Source organism: Canis lupus, chromosome 15 (genome assembly GCF_048164855.1).
Source record: "Canis lupus baileyi chromosome 15, mCanLup2.hap1, whole genome shotgun sequence".
Lineage (NCBI taxonomy): Eukaryota > Metazoa > Chordata > Mammalia > Carnivora > Canidae > Canis > Canis lupus.
The window spans coordinates 61054153-61077780 of NC_132852.1; the positions used below are offsets into that span (position 1 = coordinate 61054153).

The 23628-nt window shown below is 52.2% G+C and overlaps 1 long non-coding RNA gene across 1 annotated transcript; it reads right to left on the bottom strand.

Annotated features, from left to right (window-relative positions):
- Nucleotides 1-294: 294 nt before the first annotated feature.
- Nucleotides 295-1766, bottom strand: LOC140604477 (uncharacterized). The gene is made up of 2 exons (XR_012007340.1): nt 1588-1766; nt 295-1136 (listed from the first exon to the last, which is right to left on the bottom strand). It is a non-coding gene; the product is annotated as an uncharacterized lncRNA (long non-coding RNA).
- Between the last annotated feature and the right edge of the window lie 21862 nt (nt 1767-23628).

Here is a 23628-nt window from a genome sequence, read left to right on the forward strand (position 1 = left end):
TCTTGTCTTTGTGAATGAAAAAAAGAAGGCCAAGTATGTGACTTACAAAAGCTCCCCATGCTTTCAATAATAAAGGCAATGGGTATGTTATCAATGTATGTACAGACAAAGTAAAATAAAATTGCATTTAAGCAGTTAAATAAAAAACAAGGAGAATCCATAAAAATATTAAATTAAATTAATTAAAATTAACCACAGAGAGATAAATTATTTTTTATTATAATCTATTTTTCTGTATTTTCCTAATTTCATAATAATGCCATATATTATGTATAAGTAAGAAAAAGACAGCGATTGAGTTTAAGGCCCTTTTTTATTCTGATTTTCCAATCGGCATAGTAAATTATGCCGTCAAAAATTTTGTTACTTGTACGAAATTCAGACTTACACCAAAATTTTCAGGAAAACAGCACATTTTAAGAACAGCATTTTAACATTGAGGTTTAGTTGACATACAACCTTAGGGTAGCTTCAGGTGCACAATATAACCATCTGATATTTGTATATACTGTGAAACAATCACCGTAATAGACCTTTTTTTTTCCTTGGGACGAGGACTTTTAAGATCTTAGCCACTTTCAGATATGCAGCACAGCCTCGTTAACTATGGTCACTGAGCTGGACGTCACTTTCCCATAAACGGCACAATCTGATGGGTGTGTTTTGGAGCAGAGGCAATGGAAGAGTAGAATTTAGCGTTTCTTTCAGGCTAACAGCCACACAAACTATTTCAGGCTAGGTAGCTGTAATCGGGGTGAGGCTCCAGGGGTCATCCAGCCCGTACCTGGGTTTTGTCCCCCGGAACAGGGTCTCCCTGCTGGGGGAGTATCATTAGTTAAGGATAAAACTCCCTGTGGGGGGCCCTTGACCCCGGGTGATGTGGAGGAGGGGTGGGGGAGGAGGGGAGCCGCAGCCCCTTGGCTAACGCTGCCTGCTGGTTCCAGGAGGGTTCAGAAGACCAGGTCCGAGTTTCACGGGGGGCGTCCCCGTGGAGGCCCTGTGCCCCGCCAGCCTGCAGTCCCCAAGGGGAGCCCCAGGAAGGGGCGCTGAACAGGACGGCTCCCGCAAATGAGGTTCTGCAGCTTCTCGCTGCCGTCCACCCTTCGATCCCTGTCTGTGGCCGTTTCCTGCGTTTCCTGCGGGAGAAGCAGATGCGAGTGGTCTTTTTTTTTTTTTTTAATAGAAATTTATTTTTTATTGGTGTTCAATTTGCCAACATATAGAATAACACCCGGTGCTCATCCCGTCAAGTGCCCCCCTCAGTGCCCACCACCCAGTCACCCCCACCCCCTGCCCTTATTTTTTATTTAATTTTTATTTTTATAAATTTATTTTTTATTGGATGCGAGTGGTCTTGACAATGACCTGCCGGCGGCCACCCGTCCCCTCCCAGGAAACCTGTGTCAGCCCCGCACCCACCAGCCTCCCCAGGTGCCTCTCTTTAACTGGATGTTTCTATATTTTGTTGACCTCAGCAACCCAAACAGAAGAGAGGCTTCACCACAGCTTTTCTTCTTCCAAGTTTACAAGGAGCCCCGAAATTCACCTTGGCAGGAAACGCCGTATGGACACGGAGGTCACACTTACCACAAATTCCAGAAAAATGGTGCATTAGGCTGTTACAATATTGCCACTTTACTCACACGGAAGAGGCCTTCCTGGGAACACACTGTGTATAGGAACCGAGCTCGTCATCGCGGGGACACGATTCCTCCCAAACCGAGTGAATTTTACGGCCCCGGCAAACGCTCTTGCTAGGAAGTGAGTGTTATGAAACGGGTCGGAGATCACGGACAACACGCATGCTGCCAGGGGGCTTTGTTTGCTTCAGTGTGTTCCAAGGAGGTCAAAGCAACCTAAGAATCTCAAGATTTCTAAACAACTCCAGAAAATCAGGACACAGAAGAGCCCCGGGGAGAGGGGTGATGTGTGCATAACGGCGACGGCCAAGGGGACGGACACAGAAGCAGTTCTGTCGGCCTCGGTGGGGGCCCTGCACTGCACCCCAGTCTTTCCTGCGCTGCCCGCTCCCTGGGGGACCAGCGTGGCAGGTGCCACTAACACTGTGACTCTTTAGTGGTGGTGGACCTCGTCCTTAGGACGGAGCTGGAAACTGTGCAGAGACCTAGACTCTGTGCCAAGCCCCGGCTCCTGGGCTGGGCTTCACGGTCCAGCAGCACGTCCCGGGTGGGGCACCTGGGCAGATGAGACCCGACCCACGCAGACCGATTTCCTCAGGCGGGAAGGGGGACTGTGCCATAGGCTCACCGAGCCTCAGCCTTCGGGGATGCTCAGGCGTTGCTTGCGGATTGCTCTGCAAACTCTCCGGATACCGAGCACCTCAATCCTGGAAACGTGCCCCACCCGCGCGGACTGCTTGCTCCTGTCAGAGGACACGGACTCCTTCCAGTGCGTGTTCTGGGTGCCAGCGGATGACTGCAGACGGAAAGTCACACGTGCGTGCATCGCGCACATAGGGCCGCAGAGCAGGTCATCACAGGACATCCCATGGCGTCGTGCCCCACGTTGCTCAGCTGTGTCGTGGAAGACATGCTACCGCGTGAGCCACAGCTCCGGGGAGGTGGCTTCTCCCGGCCTGTTCTGTGACCGATGCTGCGGGTGGTCCTGGAGTTACAGGGTCACGTGGGGCTCAGCACGTGCAGGCGTGTCCCTGCCCACGGTCGACCCTCGCTGACTGCTGCCTCGTATGGAGCGGAGGCATCATCGCCCGTGATAATTCACGCAGCCAGGTGACTGTACGAATTACAGACAGCGACCTCCTCGTGTCACCTGCTCGGGTGCAAGCCCAGGAAGCTTTGCCCTCCACCCGCAAAGCATACCACGGCGGGCCTTCGGCTCACCCATCGGGGGCGTCCACCGTCCCAGGACCGTCCCCAGAGCCGCGTGGCTCCCCTCACTGCAAGCGGCTGCATCGGCGGCGGCGTCCTGGGCCTGGGCCCCGCTGTCTTGGGGGGCTGCTGCTGGGCTCGCGGCCTGGAGGTCCCAGCAGGTCCTTTGGCTCCAGTGTGTGACCCCCGCATCCAGCCCGGTGGCGGTTCAGGTGCACGCGGGCAGTGAGACACAGGCCCCAGCCCAGCGGCACAGGCTCATGCTCTCCTAGTATGGCACGAGTCGCGGTGGGCCTCCTCTACACATGTGCCGGCCCCAGTGATGCTGCACGTCCCCCATCCCCAGCCGTTCTGCCCCAAGAGCCCCAGCTCCCCGGAAGCCCGGCGGGCATGCGGCTCTCCTGCCGGCCCGCCTCACTGTTGCGCACTGAGCAATCCCCGGGCCTCTGCTCCCGCCGCATCGCTGAGTTAGGCTCTGGGGTCTCACGCCTCCCACTTCTGGATTCGTGTGTGTGTGTGTGTTGCTGCTGTTCCGTCCCAGAGACCGTGTGTCGGCCTTGGCCTTTGACTGGAGGTGCGGAAATGTTTAGACTTCCTGCTTATGAAAGACATTTTCACCATTTTCACACCCACGGTAGGTGCTCCTGAAGATGCAGCGTCGCTGGAGACGGGCGAGCGGCCCGCGGTCCGCCGTTTCCCGGCTGGTGGCTAGCGATGGAGGAGGGGCTGCAAGTGCATCCAACGGAAGGCGGACCGGCCGAAGCACGACAGGTGTTCCTAGGAGCACGTGATCAAGGTGAGAATCCTCGTCCGTCACGGCCTGGGCTCCGACTGGGGGCAGGAAGGAGGCCGGGCCGGAGGCACTGGAGTCTATGGCACTAAACAACACAGTCCCTCCCTGGAAATGGGGACTGCCCGCCGTGAGCCGTGTGTCTCTAGAAAACTGAGGTCACCAGAGGGAAGGGGGTTTCCCTGTGCTCACACGGGGGTCACCGGGTGTCAACTTGCCTGTGTCCCAGGGTGCCCGCACGTTTGGGGGTTGCATCCAGAGGGGGTTTCTGGATGAGGTTAACATTTGAATCAGTAAACCGAGCAAAGCTGGTGGCTCTCCCCAGCGTGGTGGGCCTCATCTAAGCAGTTGAAGGCGTGGATCAAAGGAAAAGATGGAGTAAGAGGGGACCGCTTCCCAGACAGAGCGGGGGCCTGCCCGGCTGGCGCAGGTTCAAGCCAGGACCATGGTCAAGGGGCGTGGCCTCCCGGTAGCAGCCTCCTCGCCGCCCAGCCTCTGCATCCCGCTCGGTCATGGGCCTTCGTGCTTGCTGGGAGCAAACGTGTACTTTTAAGAGGAGCACAGCCGGATGTTGGGCCAGGACACATGCGCACTGAGGTAGGAATCGCAGAGAGAGCAACACAAGCCACCCTCTTATTTGGCTGGCTCTAAACAAAGGTCCCCTGAAACGCTTGCCAGAAAAGCCATTAGACGGGCTGTTCCAAGCAATTTCTCAGATCGAGTTGAGAAAACAAGTCAAATGTTTACTCACTTCCCCAAGGAAACCTCTTGTTCCTGCCCTGTCGCTCGTGGTCATAGGGCAGGGGCTCCTCTGACCCCGTGGGAAGCACCAGGGACAGGCTCGTTGGCCTCGCCTGCCATCGGGAACCGTCTAAAGCTGAGTTACGTGTTGACAGTACCCAAAACTGCTCCCGCACCCCCCGAGCTTCCGGAGCGGGCCTCCACGCAGGCGTCAGCGTCTCCCATGCCAGTGTTTAGGAAGGTGGGTACTGAGAGCCTTCTGGAAGCTTCTGGACGCTGGTGTCCACATGGGGAGCAGTCGAGCCTGCAAGAGGCCGCCGGCAAAGCTGTGCAATCCCGCGCCCGGCTATGAAGGCCCCTGAAGCAGGCGGACCCCTCCCCTCACATTCACCCCGTGACCTGGAGGGAGGCAGCCGGCAACCCACGGCCACGACTGGCTGGAGGGAAGGGGCTGCCCTGCTGCTTAGACGGAGGGCGGGCGCCAGGAGGGTGGCCAGGGCACGGGGGCCGGGAGCTGGGGTGTTCACCGTCCCCACAACAGCCCCCTGGGGCCTGCCTCCCTGCCCCCCAGACGGAGACCGGGGCGCTTTATCAGAGAGGCAGCAGGTGGCCTCAGCCCGCGGCCGAGCTCGGGTGCTGTCCTGCGTGCCCCGACCCTGCTGCCCGGGCCCGGGACCGCGGTGCCCCCGGTGTGTCCCGCTCAACAGCGCGAAGCTGTCCAGGACTGGAGAGCCCCGTCCTAGGACGTGTCCCCCGCGACCCCAGGGGTGCTGGGCCAGGCCCCCTGCATGCCAGGGACGACGCCCAATGCCCCGGAACAGGCTCCTAACAGCCTGCGGCCTCTGCTGCCCTGAGCGGATGTGGAATATCTTCCCCGTGATTTGGGTGCATCTGTTGCCCCTCTCATCCCGCGGGGTGGAGGCAGGCGGTCCAGGGCTATGTGGCCTTGTCACCTGCTTGCATCCAGCCGAGGGCCCCAAACGCAGGGCACTGCAGTCCGTGCCCCGGGGGACATCGTCCCTGCTACCCTTCGCTCCCAGGAAGCACTGCCTCCGTCCTCCCTCCACCCTGAGAGAGAGTCTGCACCCAGAGCTCTGGGGCTCACGACCCGGGCGACCCCTGGGGCTCATCCCACGGCAACTGACTCTGGCTTCCTGGCCAAGTCGGAAGTCTCACTACCTGTTCCCTCTGCACCTGGACGTGACCTCGTAGTGTCAAGACGCTCGCCCCCTCCCCCACCCCTTATGACAGTTTGGGTCCTGTGACCAGGAGGGTGGCAGGCACTTGCTTCCCGCTTGGTGCGGTGTGGCCGGCGGGGGCCAAAGGGTCCCTTCAGACACGCCCGGCCGGTGGATTCGTGTGTGTGTGTGTGTGTGTGTGTGTGTGTGTTGCTGCTGTTCCGTCCCAGAGACCGTGTGTCGGCCTTGGCCTTTGACTGTATTGCAGATGCGGCCGCACGGCTTCCCACTGCCGGGGAAGTAGCCGAGCTCCCCGACAGCTGGGTTCTGCCGTGGCCCGCGGCCTCCACGGTCACAGACACCCCGGGCCGACTCCCCGTGCTCCCCGACACGGAGCGCGCACTTGCCCTGCAGGTGCCATGTGGACCCCGCCCCCATTTAAACGTTAAATCCAAGCCAGACAGTCAGGCGTCTCCTACTCCCCCTTTGTCACATTTGACAGAACAGGGAGGACACGTGTACTCGCCATGCGCCAGGCTGAGACACGGTAAGACAATCCCTTTGTGGTTGAATTTTTCAGATTATTGCAGAAAACTGGGCAGCGGTTGAGCACCTGCTTTCGGCCCAGGGCATGACCCCGGAGTCCTGGGTTCGAGTCCCACGTCACGTTCCCTGCGTGGAGCCTGCTTCTTCCTCCGCCTGTGTCTCTGCCTCTCTCTCTCTCTGTGTGTCTCTCATAGATAAATAAATAAAAAACCTTTAAAAAAAAAAAAAGAAAACTAACAAAACATCATAATAGATTCGTGCCATTTTTTTAATCCGAAAATATATTTTTTCCCACGCTCCTTGTAGGGAAGCTGTCCGCAGTCACACGTCTGGGGACTGTGTTGCATGACCCCCAACCTCACCCCCAGGCCGCATTACAGAAAGGAAACCCGGATTCAGGTAAAGCAGGAGGCAGGATGTCCTAAGCCCGGGCTGACGTGAGGACCGTCTGGGGGGCTCCTGCGGCCACCGCTGGATGGATGGGGCTCCAGCCACGGGCTGAGCGTGGGTGGATCTGCTGTCCGGTCGCTGCCTCCAAGGCCAGTGCACCACGGGCTCCGGGAGCCCCATGCTCTGTGCACACGTGCACACGCATCCTGATATGCGTCAGGGGCGGCCTGCGTCCTGGCCCAGTGGTGACCTAAAGTCTCCCCCAAAGGTCTGACCCTCTGCACTTGAATCGCCTGTGCAAAATCCACCCACAGCTCATGCTTTGGTGCGTCGTGCCACCCTAACCCATCCTTTGCCACTTGGACACGGTGCATCAGGCTACGCCTCAACGCTGCCCGATGTAAGCCGAGCACCCAGTGCAGGGCCCTGTGCCCAGCACGGCCACCGACAATCATTCTTTCCGGCATCACTGCAAATGCAAGGTGCCCGTCAGTGTGCTCATGTATCCTGCTGGACCCTTTTGTAAACAAGAGAAAGGACCCATTCGAGGTTCAAGTGAAAATCTTCGGAAATCACAATAAGCTTTGTGCTCTACTATTTTTTTTTAACATGAATTTGTATATTAAAAATGATCATTTACACTGAGGAAAATAATTCTTTCTCAAGGGGGTAGCATCTCACCTGTTTCTGACAACCGAAGAAAAATAAGGCAACCAGGGTCCTTCACACGCACCTAGAGGTTAGGGTGTCTCCATCTCAAGGGGACAAACTCAAAGCCACTCAAGCAAAAGTGGAAAATCTCTGTAGCTCAGAGGATGAGATGGCCCCAGGCATGACCTCAGCCTTGACCCAAAACCCATAAAAAATGAGTGAGGTCCAAGGACTCCTCGTCCCAGTCCTTGTCCTGCAGACGTCTACCTCTACAGGGCTGGCTGCAGCCTCAGACAGGCCCTCTCTTCATGGTCACAACGTGGCTGCCGGCTGCTGCTGAGACTACAGCATCCTAGGTTCGCAGGGCAGGTGGGCGAGGGACCCCTTCCTTGCAGAGACGCAGGAAGCCTCTCCTCACCCTTCAGTGGCCCTTCCCGGACACTGTGCCCATCCCAGGGCCCTCCTCGTGGCCAGAGGTGTGGGACAAAGTGGCAGAAGTCGGCCAACGAAGGCGCACCTTCGCTCCAGGAATGAGGACCTGCTCAACCAGACCATAAATTCTAGAAAAAGATATTAACTGGTGGTTCCTCTGGAGCAAACACCCAACATCACCAAAAACATGGGGGGAAGGTGTGGTTCATATGAAACGACGCCTAAGGGACACAGATGCCGCCCAGCTAACGCATCATGAGACCGTAGCCTGCTGGAGTCACGGGGCTCCACGGCTCTGTGTTCACGTTCTCCTCGATGACCGATTCTTCCTAGCCCCTCACTCACCTGTGGACGGATCGGTAAGTTCCCTGCCGGCCGACGACCCAGAGCCTGAGGGGCGTTTGATGGTTTGGCGCCGGGGAAGGCAGCCGCTCGGCGACCCCCGCGTGCCGCCGCCCTGTAGGGAGTGTCGGTGCCAGCCAGCTGACCCCGGGCCCCAAACCCGCACGTGGTGGCCGAGGCCCCAGATGCTGGACCTGGGAGCCAGGCTCTGCGGGAGGTGATGAGGCCACGAGGGCGCAGCCCGGGAGGAGGGTCGGTGCACGCCCCCAGACCCTGGCCCAGGGCCCCCAGGCCCCATACCCTCCCGCCCTGAACCCCGGCCTCCGATGTGGCAGCGGGGCTCCCACCGGGCGGGTGCAGCCTCGGTCTTGGGCTCCCGCCTCCAGGACGGCAGGAAGTGATGCGACCCTTCGCCAGCCACCCGGCCCCGCACCTCCTAGAGCTGCCCCAGCACTCCGACGCAGCCTGCGAACCCGTCGGCTTTGGTTTGTTTGTTTTTTTCTCAACTTGAGGTCCCTGGAGAGAGAATTTAAAGCCCAAACAATTACTGAAGAGCGCGGTAGGCGACCACAGCTGGCGGCTGAAGAACGTCAGCCCTGGATGGGAGGCCATGGGAAGGCTCGCCGGGGGCCCAGCCGTCTGGACTTCCTGGTAACTGTGAGCCGTTTTAAGGACAACTCTGTCAGGATGTTGGACGGGGTATGGTGTTCCTCAAAACATTGTTTTTTACCTGAAATGCAATTTTTTTAAAGATTTTATTTATTTATTTATGAGAGATACAGAGAGAGAGAGAGGCAGAGACACAGGCAGAGGGAGAAGCAGGCTCCATGCAGGGAGCCCGACGTGGGACTCGAACCCAGGACCCCAGAATCACACCCCAGGCTGAAGGCGGCGCTAAGCCGCTGAGCCCCGCTGACTGCCCCCTGAAACACAAGTTTAGCTGGACATAGTGTGCCCTCCTTTGGCTCACGACAGCACATTGTCATACGGGGCCCGCACAAAGCTCTGCAGGATGCCTCCCAGTGGCTCCTGGCTCACAGGGGGGACCTCAGCCACGTGGCCCGGCTTGGAGGCGCCTGCCCTCCCCAGGATGCCCACACCTGCTGCCCGCGCCCCCACGCCCTGCTCCTGCCGGCTGACCACGGGCTTCCCCTGGAGCCCCATCGCCTGGAGCTGCTGGCCGCGACACTCCTCTTGCTGGAAACTGTCAATTCCAGAGCGCACGTCACATCCTCGGTCCCCCGTGGCCCTCCCGAGCCCGGGTGGCAGTTTTATTACACGGCAGCCTTCAGTAAGAGCTAAGCACCCCTGGGTTCATTCTCAGCAGAGGTCTGGGTGTTGGGGGGGTGGGTGGCCGGAACCGGCTGCACCAGGAGCCTGGGAACCCAGGGTCCGGGAGCCCCGCTGCCCCCCAGACTCCCACCACGTGGCCCGTGGTCTCCACTGCAGGATGTGCTAGCCCACAGGAGCTGCTGGAGAGCGACCGCGCTGTTCATCCCTGGGGCTTGCCTCCCACTGGGGGGCCAAGCACTGAACCCCTGAGGAAGGGCGCAGGAGGCCGCGCAGCAGGTGCATGGGCCTCGTGCGGACGGCGCCTAACATACCCCTGAATTTGAAACTCTCGTCTCAGGCCACAGCAAGTATTTAACAAAGGAGCAAATACGTGCAAGAATGAGGGCACCGGGGGGTCCCTGGGGGGCTCAGCGGTGGAGCGTCTGCCTGCGGCCTAGGGCGTGACCCCAGGATCCCGGGTTCGAGTCCCACGTCGGGCTCCCTGTATGGTGCCTGCTTCTCCCTCTGCCTGTGTCTCTGCTTCTCTCTCTCTCTCTCTCTATGCCTCTCATGAATAAATGAAAAAAAAAAAAAAACACAGGGACCAGACTCAGAAGCACGAGTGTCAAGAACATCAGCACTCCATCAGCACTCCACGTGTTGACTTTGCTTCTTGGTCACTATCACTCGGTCGGGGCTCGCGGCTTCACGGGCAAACCTGCAGGGACATCTCCTGCCTGTTGTTGTCCGCATGCAGGTGGCTCTGGAGGCTGTGACAGCTGTTCACAAACGTAGGTTCTCCTCTTCAAGGACATGCTGGTGATCCGCGGTCGCACTGCGTCTAATGGGCAGGGAAGGGCCTTCTGGCTTTTGCACGACAGCTGTCTTGTCTGTGATGTTGTAGTCATGTCTTCATGAACAGATGAATGTATTAATTTGAAATCATTTTAGTTTAGAAGCTTTGCACGTTCTGGTCCACTTCGTAGAAAGGTATGAAATGTGCACAAATTGGTTGCGGGAAATCACAATAACTGTTGTGTCATGAGTTATATTTATTACGGAATCAGGTTCCCCAATCTTAAACTCATCTCGGAACATGAATGCTCAGTGATGTTGCAGAAGCGCTGGAGTGGGGAGCTCATCCCCATCCCTCCACTGCGGGGACAACGCAGCTGGCAAAGGACTGGCAGAAGCACTGAGGGGGGCACTTGATGGGATGAGCACTGGGTGTTATTCCGTATGTTGGCAAATTGAACACCAATAAAAAATAAATTTATAAAAAAAATAAAACAAATAAATAAGTACATTAAAAAAAAAAGAAGACTAGCAGAAGCAACGTTTATGGAACCTTGAGATTTCATGGAAACCCTATAGACCAAGGGGGTGATGAGTGAGGGAAGAGGCTTCGAAGGCTGTTGGAACAAGCTGCGGTACATGTGGCCGCCTGCCTAGCTACCCCCACAGCCCAGTGTCTTGGGTTGGAGTAACTGTCCAGGTGGCATCTAGTGACAGCCTCCACCGCCTGTAGTACCTTGGGCGTCTGGGGCAGAGGACGTTGGATGGGACAAGCAGAAGAAGCCACCAGGAGCCCAGGAAGCAGAAGGCTGGTTATTCTGGGAAGTCTGAAGCCTAAGATGTGTGCCCAGGGCTGAACACATGCTCAAAACAGAGCCAAGAGGACCCTGCCTTTGTGCTCACAGGACTGGAGGCCATGGCAGGGTTACACGTGGCTCGGTGTGGCCCTGGAGGAGTGTCCCACTCAGGTCCAATCTGCAAGCACTGGGAGGTTTTTGTCTGTCTTTTATCCCCCAGGTGTATCATTGACTCCCCAGCAACTCACTGCAGACCACTGAGGTAGCCGGATAGTGACCTCAGGGCGCATGCACAACAGGGAAGTAGCATTTGTAAAGAATTATTTGGAAAAGTCACTACACAAAGGGATGACTGCAACCCCCAACAGTCAACAAGCAGCACACCCACCCAGCACGGGGGGAGAACCCAGTCCCCAGAGTCACCACACTACAATATTCAATCACACCGACTTCCATCAACAAATTACAAGGCAGACAAAGCGGCTGGAAGGTACGGCCCATCCACAGGAACAAAGAAGTGGACGGAACTGATCCCAGGGAGGTGCGTGTGTCGGGCTTGCCAGCCAGAGACCTTTAAATCAGCCACATTGACACGTTCCCTGAGTCTGGGCAGCCGCTGGCAAAGAATGAAAGGAAACCAGGGGAGAGATGTGTGAACAAACAGAGAGCGTGGAAAAAGAGTGTTATAAAAAGGAACCACAGGGCACCTGAGTGGTCAGTTGGTTGAGTGTCTGACTCTGATCTCAGCTCAGGTCAGGATCTCAGTGTCATGAGTTGGGTTCCACACGGGGCATGGAGCTTGCTTATAAATGGAGAAAAAAGAAAGAAGAGAAAGGAAAAGAGAAAAGAGGAGAAAAGAAAAGAAAAGAAAAGAAAAGAAAAGAAAAGAAAAGAAAAGAAAAGAAGAGAAGAGAAGAGAAGAGAAGAGAAAAGAAAAGAAACTAGAAAAGAAAAGAAAGCAGAAAAGAAAAGAAAAGAAGAAAAAAGAAAGAATAAAAAGAAAAGAAAAGAAAGAAGAAAAGAAAGAAGAAAAAAGAAAGAAGAAAAGAAAGAAAAGAAAGAAGAAAAGAAAAGAAAAAGAAAAAAGAAAAGAAAAGAAAAGAAGAAAAGAAAAAAAGAAAAAAGAAAAGAAAAGAAAAGAAAAGAAAAGAAAAGAAAAGAAAAGAAAAGAAAAGAAAAGAAAAGAAAAGAAAAAAGAGCCAAACAGAAATTCTGGGAGTGAAAAGCACAGTGGTTGAAATCAAAACTGCCAGAAGGGTTCAAAAGCAGACGCAAGCTGTCAGAAGAATCAGTGAAATCATTGAAATGACCCAGAACAAGGGGTGGCAGGAAAGTCCCTCAGTTCTTCTGGGCTCCAGCCACCCTTCTGCTACTTGTTCTTTAGGACACTTTGCTCACCCCTTGAGAAAATTAATGCGGCCTCACGATCCTGCTCCGGACCGCCCAGCGGAGTCTGAAGGCGGAAGAACCGCAGCTTGCTTTATCCTTCGGTTTCTCCAAAGCCCTTCTGTAGAGTAAATAAAGCAAAAATTTGTCTTCACAAGGCTAAGAATATAAGTCATCAAAACTGAAGCAGTTCAACAAAGATTGGACACATAACAAACTAAAAAGTGGGTTGTCCCAAGTTTCAGTCTAGGGCTACTTCTATGGAGAAGCTACTTGTATGAAAAGCCAAGTATTCGTTTGGACCCATTCACACCAACTATGTATTCAGAAGCCATTTAAGTTTGTCCTGGTTTTCTAGAAAATGTTATGGATTGTTCTAAATGAAAAGAAAGTGTTTTCCTCTTAAGCATCACTATAATGTGATATAATTGGAAACTTTATAATTTACATTTTAATATGTTTCGGCTGAACTTGGATCCCTATGATTAATTTACTTTTGTACAAAATTTGGAATTTGACAAAATGTAAAATTGTCGATCCATTCCTTTAGAGAAGAAAGTTTGATTAATGATTTCCATCCTCTTTTATACTACTGGACAGGTACGATGATTAGCATAATTGCTTCTATTAACAATTTTGTTAATAAGAATACCGATATTTTGAGTATTTAGCATGATACAAATACTATATCAATTCTAAGCAGACATGGTCTTCTGGGGTCCTAACCGAACATGTGAAGGAAAATCAATTCAATTTATACATAAAGAAATTGAATCTGAAAAGCTTAAGAAGTCTGCCCAAGGATGCGCATCAGGAAATGGCTGAGCCAAAATTTGAGATCAGATCATCAAAGCCAGGGCCCCCTCTTTCTGTTCGTTCTGCCATCATTTTAAACTGATTGGCAAAGAGGAAAGTCAGCTGCCCATGTGATCTTTTGAATGGTCAAAATAACAGACTCCTAAAACCCACGAGGAACAGTGACTTCAACCATTCACAAATATTTTGGGTCAGGTCTGGGGTCTCTCATTGGGGTCTCTCTACTAACTGGTCATTATAACAACAGCAAATACAAACGGGTTAAGTATCTTGAGCCAATTCATTGAGATAATTTTCTGTCCCCGTAGCAAGACCTCAAAGTATGACTACATGATGCAAGTTTTAAGAGGAAAGAGGATATTTAGAGAAAAATAAATACACCTAATAACAGTTTGCGGGCATTTGACAATATTTTAGAAATTTGCCTTGACATTAGGAATTTATAATTGTTTTAGCATCCATTACTTTCCACATGAACAACGGATAAAATCAGACATACAAGCAGCCACCAGGAAGGTGAGAGACGAGAGACGACACAGCAGTGATGGGCAGTAAGAGGAGACAGTTCTTGGATACAAGTAGGAAATGGCACTTTCCCAAACTTTGCAAACTTTGTTGTGGTTTCCATGAAATTCCAAGCAGCAACTGTATCAGCCATATTTCTGCATTGGTAATGTTGAAAGCAACATATAAAAAAAAAAATGTTCCAGAGTTGCTTCCCAAATTATATTTTCATTTGACAAATAAATTTAAATTACTTTATACATTTCCATTAATGCTTTATCATCAAGATGGTGAGGCATTACATGTTTTCCCCCTAAGATCAGGAACAAGGCATGGATGTCTCCTCTTATTGCTCTCACAACATCATTCTGGAAATTCTACTTAGCATGATAAGACAAGAACAGCTAATAAAAGGTATGTACAATGAGAAGGAAGAAATAAAACTGTTTGCAGATGATGTGATTGTTTCTGTAGAAAATCCCAAAGAAAACACAACTAAAAACATTGTAACTAATAAATGGTGACACGAAGGTCGCAAGACATAAGGCTAATAATATACAAAAGTCAATTGCTCTCAACTACAGCAGAAATGGCAATCGGAACTTAAAACTAGAAACACAACATGATTTATGTTAGCACCAAAAACATGAACGAAAAACAGGTGAGTTTCTTCAATTAAGGACAGTTCTCAAAAATGGCCTTCAGTTTTTTTCTCTCTACTGTTCTTTCTCATATACCCTACTTTTATCCTTTCAAGTAAACCTTAACTTTTTTCCTTAACAGTAACAACTACCGGTTCTTGAACACTGACTGTACGATTTCCAATGTATATATTTTAAGAAAAACATGATGAATTTTTTTTGAAAGCCCTAGCAACTGCAGTGGCCTCGCGGACAGGTTCTGGCTTCATCTGTCTTTACCACTGAGGAGGCTGAGTGCGGGCAGGTGCAGTGACCTCACCAGGTGCAGTGACCCAGGCAGGTGACCCGAGCAGGTGCAGTGACCCCAGCAGGTGCAGTGACCCAGGCAGGTGACCCGAGCAGGTGCAGTGACCCCAGCAGGTGCAGTGACCCAGGCAGGTGACCCGAGCAGGTGCAGTGACCTCACCAGGTGCAGTGACCCAGGCAGGTGACCCGAGCAGGTGCAGTGACCCCAGCAGGTGCAGTGTTCCAGTGTCCCAGTGTCCCATTCAGAGCTACTCGCGGTGCCGGGCATTTGCAGAGAAGCCTCCCACCAGCGGCCTGCAGGGCGGATTCTCAGCTGTCGCCTGTGCAGTGCACGGCCCTGGCCACCACGCTGGGGACAGACTCGGAGGGAAGAGCGTGAGCACCAGCCCGGGTGGCCAGGGCGGCCTCTGCTCGCCTTCCCTTTTACAGCTCGGCGTGGTCCTCTCCCAGCACCTGCACCCTTGCTGAGATTGTGCAGATGGGGTGCACACGGGCACTGTTGGGGGGAGGGGGGTGCAGACGGGGCACAGCTGGGGGCAGGGATGGGGGTGCAGACAGGGCACTGCCGGGGGAGGGGATGGGTGTGTAGATGGGGCACTGCTTGGGGGGAGGGGGGTGCACACGGGCACTGCTGGGGGAGGAGATGGGGGTGCAGATGGGCCACTGCTGGGGGAGGGGATGGGGGTGCAGATGGGGCACAGCTTGGAGAGACGGCCAGAGTCTCATGCAGGAGGACACCAGGGCTGGGGTGACACGGGGCAGATTGTCCCCTCGAACCCCCTCTGCCCCACAGGGGCTGGTGTGGAGCTTCGGTGCGAGGATACGTTGCCTTGTTGGGAACCACCAAGTTCATCCAGCATGTTCTAGAAGCAGGACTTCCGGAGGGCTGCGGGAAGGCCTGGCGCACGCTTCCTCGGTGAGACGGTGTGTCGGTGCTAAGAGGGACCCTTCTAACCCCAACCTTTTAAAGCACATGGAAGCTGCTAAAAGTGCAGAGCGACAGGAGGAGCTCTTACCCAGGAAAGTTACTCTGCGAGACCCTGTGGCTGGTGAGCCACGAGCCGTCCACACCCTCCCCCTCAGTGCAGGGCAAGCACCCCGCTGGGGACAGGCTCCGCACCCCCCAGGCCTGCACTGGGTGGAGGTGGCTCCTGGCACCTTCGTTTCCTGCAGACGTCCCTGGCAGGTGTGCCCAGAGGATTGGAGCTCCCTCTCTCCTGCACCCCTCTTGTAGGGTTGGGGCTCTTCCCGGATGCAGCAGGCTGACGGTACCGAGGCCTGTCTGACTCATGGGGTGAGGCTCCGCACCGGGAGGGACAACCCCGAGAAGATCAGGGGCCTCAGCTCCAGGAGAAGTGGACGCATCCTTGCCAGGCCCCCGTTCCCTGGTGCAGAGGTGCAGCGTGTGTGTCCAGCGGGGTTTAAGAGCACAGAGCCCCGCAGCATCCCCGCAGGGAGTGGCTTCTTGGGGACAGAGCCTGTGGAAGCTGGTGCCCACGGTTCATCATCCAAAACGGCAGAGGCCCCAGTGCTGAGCCTTTGAGAAGCGGCCGGTCAGCTATTGACGTGACCACGACATTCAGAAGAACTGCCCTCCGGGGGTTGAAAGTAGCCTCAACAAGGGCGAGCATCCTGTCCCTGCCGAAAAGCCCGACTGTAATGGGACCAGGCTGTGGGAAGGCTTGGGGGCCCTGCGAGGACGGGCTGGCCACGCGGGGAGGGGTGGGCGGGAGAGGCAGGCGGGCCAGGTGCCCAGCCGGGCGTGGGGGGCAGAGCCAGGCCCACCGGGTTTGGGCTCAGGGTGGAGGCAACAGGCGCCGGGCTCGCCAGGCCAAGTCCCCCAAGCAGAAGCAGCAAGGCCTGGGGGTCTTCAGCGTCCAGGCCCACGCAGGTGCTCTATGGGCCGCACGTCCAGTTCTCAACACAACATGACTGGACCGACGGTGCAGCCCTCTTGCCTGTCCTAGGTCCCCGGGGTGGGGGTGGGGGGGGGATGGCAGGAGCCTTCGGCCCGGAGCCGCCAACGTGTGCAGACGAAACCAGGCCCTGAAGGCGTGGGCTTGCCTTTGCCAAGGGAGGGGAGAAGCGAGGCTGCCGTGGTCTGAGTGCCCGGGCTTCCCCCTGTTCCTGAGATTGGGGCTGGGCCACGTCCCGGGGGCCGGGGGAGGGGGGGCGCGTCCTGGCCGTGGAGTCCTCATGAGTGGGGCTCGGGAGGCGGCGGGCTATAGGCCGGGAAGGGGGCCCTAGGCGGACCCCACGTCCCCGGCTCCGGGGTCCCGAGCTCCCGGCCTCCCAGAGGGCGAGCAAGGATCGACGTCTGTCGCTGGGCTCCGCCGGCTCTGGTCCAGCGAGGCTGAGCACCTCTCTGGCAACACCCGCCCTCCACGTGCTGAAAAGCCCCGGTTCAACCCCGCCCCCCCCCCCCCCCCCCCCCGCTTCGGGGGGCCGCGCAGCCAGTGATGTGCCACCGACCACCGCCCCGCGGGGGAAAGACCAAGCTTTACTTGTTCCCCTGCAGAGCCGCCGCCTGGGACGCACCTGCTGTCGCGCTCAGGGATGGGTCTGCTGCTGCTCATCGGATTATTGTAGTCTGCAGCCGATGCAGGCGACGGACGCTGCAGGGATCATAAAGCAGGTAAAGGAAAGAAATCTCTGTACCTGTTTTCTTTGTCATTCAAAGCGTCAGACCCTTAACCTCTAGGCGGGTGGGGGGTAGCCAAACGTTCTGGGTCTCAGAAGGCCCTGCCTCTGCCGCGGAAAGGGGTCAGCTGTGACTCTGGGAACAAAGCACGGGTGTCTGGCCACTGTCCTGCGGTTTGCAGCCCCCTCCCCGTGAGGGCGGCATCCTGGGTACCCGCGGAAAACGCCCTCCGCCCGCTGTCTCCACTGCCAAGGTCAGGAGCGCTGTTCCTCTCTGGGCACTGGGCTACGCCACCGTGACCCGAGCCCGCTCCTTCTGGTCTCCGCAGTCGCGTCTTAATCGATGTGCATTTACTTCTGCAAGTCCGCCCAGGAGCGTCCGGCCCTCAGGGGTCCCTGGGTTGGCCACTGGCCTTCGGATTCCCGCGAACGGCGTTGGACGCCCTGCCTTGCGGGGCTGCAGAGGAGGTGGGTGCAGGAGGGGGATGAAAAGCACCCAAATCGAGGGCAGGGTGCTGTCGGGAAGGGATCGGGACTCTGGAGGGAAACACGGCACGTTCTAGGGAGGACGCGATGTTTAGACGAAGGATGCCACAGAGAGCCTCGCTGTAGCGGGAGCCCAGGGCACAAGCAGACAGCGGGGAGGGTGCGACCAAGGACGTCTTGGAGACAAGGACTGAGCCTGTTGCGGAGGAAGCGGCTCATCTCCGCAACGGGTCTCATCGGTGCATCCGTCCGTGAGCGTCAGGGGAGCTGGACCTGGTGCCAAGTCCACACTGGCAGCCGCTCCGTCCTGGGTCTCTGCGGGTTGCCCAGCTCTCAGCCACCCCGCGGTGTGGACGCCTGCTGTCTCCCTCGGATTCCAGGCTTGCGGGGTCGGGAGGGGGGAAGCGTCTCCTGATGCCAGGCGGCCCCCCCAGCGCATTCACCCCTGGCCCGCCGGCCTCTCCGTGTGTGCTCAGCAGCTGTGGCACACCCAGGCCCTGGCCACAGCGGCCCTGGAGATGTGGTGTGGACATGGGTGCTGGGCCCCCTGTCCTGCCCGCGGTGACACCAGCACCCGGGGAGATTTGTTCACGCCCGCTCCCCTTCCTCCTCCCTTCCCATGCTGGTCACACGGTGCGGCCACGGCGTCCAGCTTCTGCGGCGATGAGGGACAGACGCTGGGCTGCCTGCCCAGCTTCTGGCCGCAGCTGCGTGCAGGTGAACATTCCTTCCCTCTTACCCGGGGTTAGTGCCTGGAAGGTGGCTTCCACACGACGAGCAGCAGATATAGTAGCTTTTAGAGAAAAAAAAAAATTTTCTAATTAAAAAAAAAATGATCTTTGGGTTCAAGGTGAGGCCACATGTCTTTTTTTAATTTATTTTTATTTTTATTTTTTTACATATTTTTTATTGGAGTTCAATTTGCCAACATATAGCATAACACCCAGTGCTCATCCCGTCAAGTGCTCCCCTCCGTGCCCGCCACCCAGTCACCCCCACCCCCCGCCCACCTCCCTTTCCACCACCCCTTGTTTGTTTCCCAGAGTGAGGAGTCTCTCATGTTCTGTCTCCCTTTTTGCTATTTCCCACTCATTTTTTCTCAGGTTGTACTACAAAGCTGTGCTCATCAAACACAAGATGAAGGATGTCACACAGAGCCTCGCTATAGCGGGAGCCCAGGGCACAAGCAGACAACGGGGAGGATGCAGGAGAGGATGTCTTGGAGACAATGATGGAGCCTGTCGTGGAGAAAGCGGCTCAGTGTGGTCCTGGCAGAAAAACAGACACATCCATCAATGGAACAGAAGAGGAATCCAGAAGTGGACCCTCAACTCAACGGTCAAGACCATATATTCGACCAAGCAGGAGAGACCATCCACTGGAACAAAGACAAGTCTCTTCCATAAATGCCTCAGGGAACTCCAGACAGCCACATGCAGAGGAGTGAACCTGGACCACTGTCTCACACCAGACACAAAGATAAACTCAAAATGGATGAAAGATGTAAATGTGAGACGAGATTCCGTCAAAACCCTGGGGGAGAACACAGGCAACGCCCTTCCCGAACTTGGCCACAGCAACTTCTTGCAAGATACACCCATGAAGGCCAGAGAAACAAAAGCAGAGATGAACTATTGGGACTTCACCAGGATGAGAAGCTTCCGCACAGCCAAAGAGACACTCAACAAAACCGACAGACAACCTCCAGAATGAGAGCAGCTACGTGCAAATGACCCGTCGGATAAAGGGTCAGCATCCAAGATCTCTAAAGAACCTATTCAACTCCACAGCAGAGAAACCAACCATCCAATCCGGAAATGGGCAAAAGACACCAATGGCAACGGCACAGAGCAAGACGTAGACGTGGCCGACAAGCCCATGAGAAAGTGCGCCACATCACTGTATTTCCATCAGGGAAATACAGATCAAAACCACAAGGAGATCCCACCTCACAGCGGTGAGAATGGGCAACATTGTCCGGACAGGAAACAAGTGTTGGAGAGGATGTGCAGAAAGGGGAGCCCTCCTGCACTGTTGGTGGGACTGTGACCTGGTCAGCCACTGTGGGAAACTGTGTGGAGGTTCCTCAAAGAGTTAACAATGGATCTGCCCTACAACCTAGTAATTGCACTGCTGGGGATTTACCCCAAAGATACAGATGCAGGGAAACGCCGGGACACCTGCACCCCGATGTTTCTAGCAGCAATGTCCACAATAGCCACACTGTGGAAGGAGCCTCAGTGTCCAACAGATGATGGATAGAGAAGCTGTGGTCTATGTATACAGTGGAATATTCCTCAGCCATTAGAAATGACAAACACCCACCATGTGCTTCGATGTGGATGGAACTGGAGGGTATTCTGCTGAGTGAAATAAGTCAATCGGAGAAGGACACACATTCTATGGTCTCATTCATTTGGGGAATATAAAAAAATAGTGAAAGGGAATAAAAGGGAAAGGAGAAAAAATAAGTGGGAAATATCAGAAAGGGAGACAGAACATGAGAGACTCCTAACTCTGGGAAACGAACAAGGGGTGGAAGAAAGGGAGGTGGGCGGGGGGTGGGGGTGACGGGGTGGCGGGCACTGAGGGGGGTACTTGACGGGATGAGCACTGGGTGTTGTTCTATGTGTTGGCAAACCAAACTCGTATATATACATGATTGCATGACCGATGTAGAGATGACCAGGTTATCCCAGATTATCTGGCTGGAGCCCATGAAACCATAAGGTCCTTATAGGAAGGGGGAGGATCAGAGTCCAAGAAGGAGAAATCGAGGTGAGCACAGAAACTAGAGGCTGGGGGTAGAGGAGGCACGCCCTGCCAAAGAGCCTGGGTGTCCCTAGAAGCGAAAAGAGGCCAGGAACCAGATTCTCCTCTGAAGACGGAGAGGTTTGAGGCCGTGATGACATCTTGATTTAGACTTCTGATCCCAGGTCTGTAAAAAAATAAAAAATAAGTAAAACAGGTAGCTAAATTGTTGGTCAGAAAGTTTGTATCCATTTCCATTCCTGCCACGTAGCAAACCGTGCATCTCTGTGCAGATCCAGGAGGCACACACTCACAGGCAAGACATCAGGTATGACGTCAGCAAGTGTGCACTTACTTTATGTACCTTGTGCTTCTTTTCTTACTGAGGATTTGATTTTTTTTTATTTTTCCTTTTTCTTTTCTTTCTTTTTTTCTCTTTTCTTTTGATGTTGTTACTGTGGCTTATTTCTTCTCTTTCGATGATTTCCCCATTTATAATGTTTGTCCAATTGCCTCTGAGAATATTTTTTAATTACTAGTGTGAAAGGGCAGTTTCTTTAAGAGTATTAATACTTTTAGATTGTTTGTATTTTAATTGCTTTTTAAAATTATGCTGTTAAAAAATAAAATAAAATTATACTGTTTCTTGTTTCACCTTATTATAACTTGTGTCTTCTTTCTCAGGCAGGTCTTTTACTGCCTTAAAAATGACTATGTCCTTTAAAAAATGTTTCTTTTTGAATATTTTCCTGTTAAAATGTAGTTATAAGCTAATGCATTGTTTTAGTTATGAGTACGACAATTTAGCTGGCCAGTTTTCTCAACTCTCCTATGTTTATAATAATGCCTTAATCTTATAGCAACATTGATAAACAAGAATTAGCCTGTTTCCTCAAAATCACTTTTTTCCCCTATTTATCTGATCTCTGCCATGCTGAGTCTTTTAATTATCATTTTATAATCCAGCTCATCATCTAAAATAGTAAGCTCACCATTGGTTTTTAAAAATATTTTTGGAGATACTTTTTTCTACCAGATGAATGTTATCATCATTTTACATAATTACACATTCCATCAGAATTCCTTTTTGGTTCTATATGGATAATTTGGGGAGTATTAAAATAATTCTGATGAAAAAATACACTGTTCATCATCATTTATGCACATGGCCTTTTCTGTATTTTCCTACATTCATATCCTAATGGACCCAATGTTTGTCCATATTATAATTGAGCTCATTTTGTCCCCTATGTAGCAGCATCTTGGGTATAAATTTATAGCAATGTCTTAAATACCTGTAAAGCTGCCTCTACTTTCAGAAGTATGACCATCTCAGCCCATCCCTGAATCCCCTACAGAAACAACCATTGTGAATTTTGTGCATCTTGCAGTCTTCCCTCCCAGTTATAATAGGTGTTCAGAAAATGTTATCATATTCTATGTTATACGCCATGACTTCCTTTCTAATGCTTCAGGTTTCAATTACAAGCTGAGGACGGATGCAGGACATTCATTTTCACCCCATATAATATTTTTTTAAGATTTTATTTATTTATTCATGAGAGACAGAGAGAGAGAGGCAGAGACACAGGCAGAGAGTGAAGCAGGCTCCCTGCAGGGAGCCCGATGCAGGACTCGATCCCGGGACCTTGGGGTCACACTCTAAGCTGAATGCAGATGCTCAAGCCCTGAGCCAGCCAGGCATCCCCCGCATATAATATTTTGTTGGGTGTAAGACTTCAGTTTAATTTTGTGTTTTTCTGTGGATGGATATTTGAGTTGCTTCCATTACTTCAATCATGATGAAACTATGCATTTAATCACATGACACCTGGCATGGACTTAAAAGACCAGCAATAAATAAATAAATAAACAAACAAATAAACAAACAAATAAATAAACAAGCAAATAAATAAATGGAAAATGAATTAGATGAAACACAGGTGGCCAGGTGTTGAGGACACTTGAATCGGGCTGAAGCATATGTGGATGGTATTAGACTACTCTGCGCATTTCTGGGTCATTTTAAAACTTTAAAATTTTCAATGTGAAAAAAATAGAATTGAAAACTACTACCACGAATTTGTTTACAAGACACTGGCAGACGTGAGCTTTATTGCTCCATCACACAGATTCAAGAACAGGACAGCGCAACTCAAAAGCCTCGGAATGGACACGATGGTACCAGCTGTCTTCCAGGGGCACAGAAATGTCCTTAGCTCCTTGTGCAACCCAACACCTAGGGTTATATAACTACTTTTAAAAATCTGAATTTATTTTCATAACTTTCTGTACCATTTACATTCCGTTTGGAAAACCCCTTATTCCTATATTTTGCAAATTTTAAAAACAAGGCTATTTATGTCCTTCTTCCTTTCTTGCTAATTAGAAGTACTTGTTTCTGCTTTTGTCTTTTAATATATTTTGTATGTGAAATTTCAGTGTTTTTTCTTTGATTCTCTTTTTACTTGCTTCTCAGTGTTTTTGATGAACAAATGTTCTTAATTTGAATATAGTTGAATAGGTCTTTTATTTTATTCTTAGTAATTTTTGCTTATTATTTTATAAATCTTTCCTTGGCTTATGATCCATAAAGATATTCTCCCATATATCTTTCTAAATGTTCCGGAGTTAAAAAAAAAAAAAAGTTTCAGAGTTTTGCATTTTGCACTTAAATCATTTTCGTCCAACTAAATTTGTATGTTATTATTTTTTGGCAGGGATTCACTTCTGTTTTGTTCCATGTGGATAACATGCTCAGAACACTTTTTTTTCCACTCTTGGTCAGCTTTCCTCCTTCTCCGCCTGCCAAGTGGAAATGAGCTGTGAGTGTCTGTGTTAGACCATCAGGTGAGCTAGGAGGTCGGCCAGAAAAGCCACCGTAAGGACAGAAGGAGCCTATGCTGTTCATGAGCATCAAGCCTCCAGCTGAGCCACCAACAGACTTACTCTGTTGGAGAGAAAAATCAGAACTAATTTAATTCATTAACATCTGATGAATTAGTATTCAAATTTAACAATTAAATATAAATCTTAAAATAGAGTTCCATATGCATTTACATTTTTCCCTTTTACTCTTAAGACAGTTTTTCATTTGTGTAGAGTTACATTTAATTACTAATGTGTGGTATTGATTCTGGTAATGATTTTCATCAAATGCATTTTTGTATTCATGGACAAGAATGAAACAGTAAATGTATAGAACCCTTGCTTTGAAATTTCAGAATCCCTGCCTCCTCTGGCTGACAGTGTTCTGGAAGGATCTTTCATCACACTTAGCTATTGTAGCTAACTCTATCCTCCCATGAAAGACTT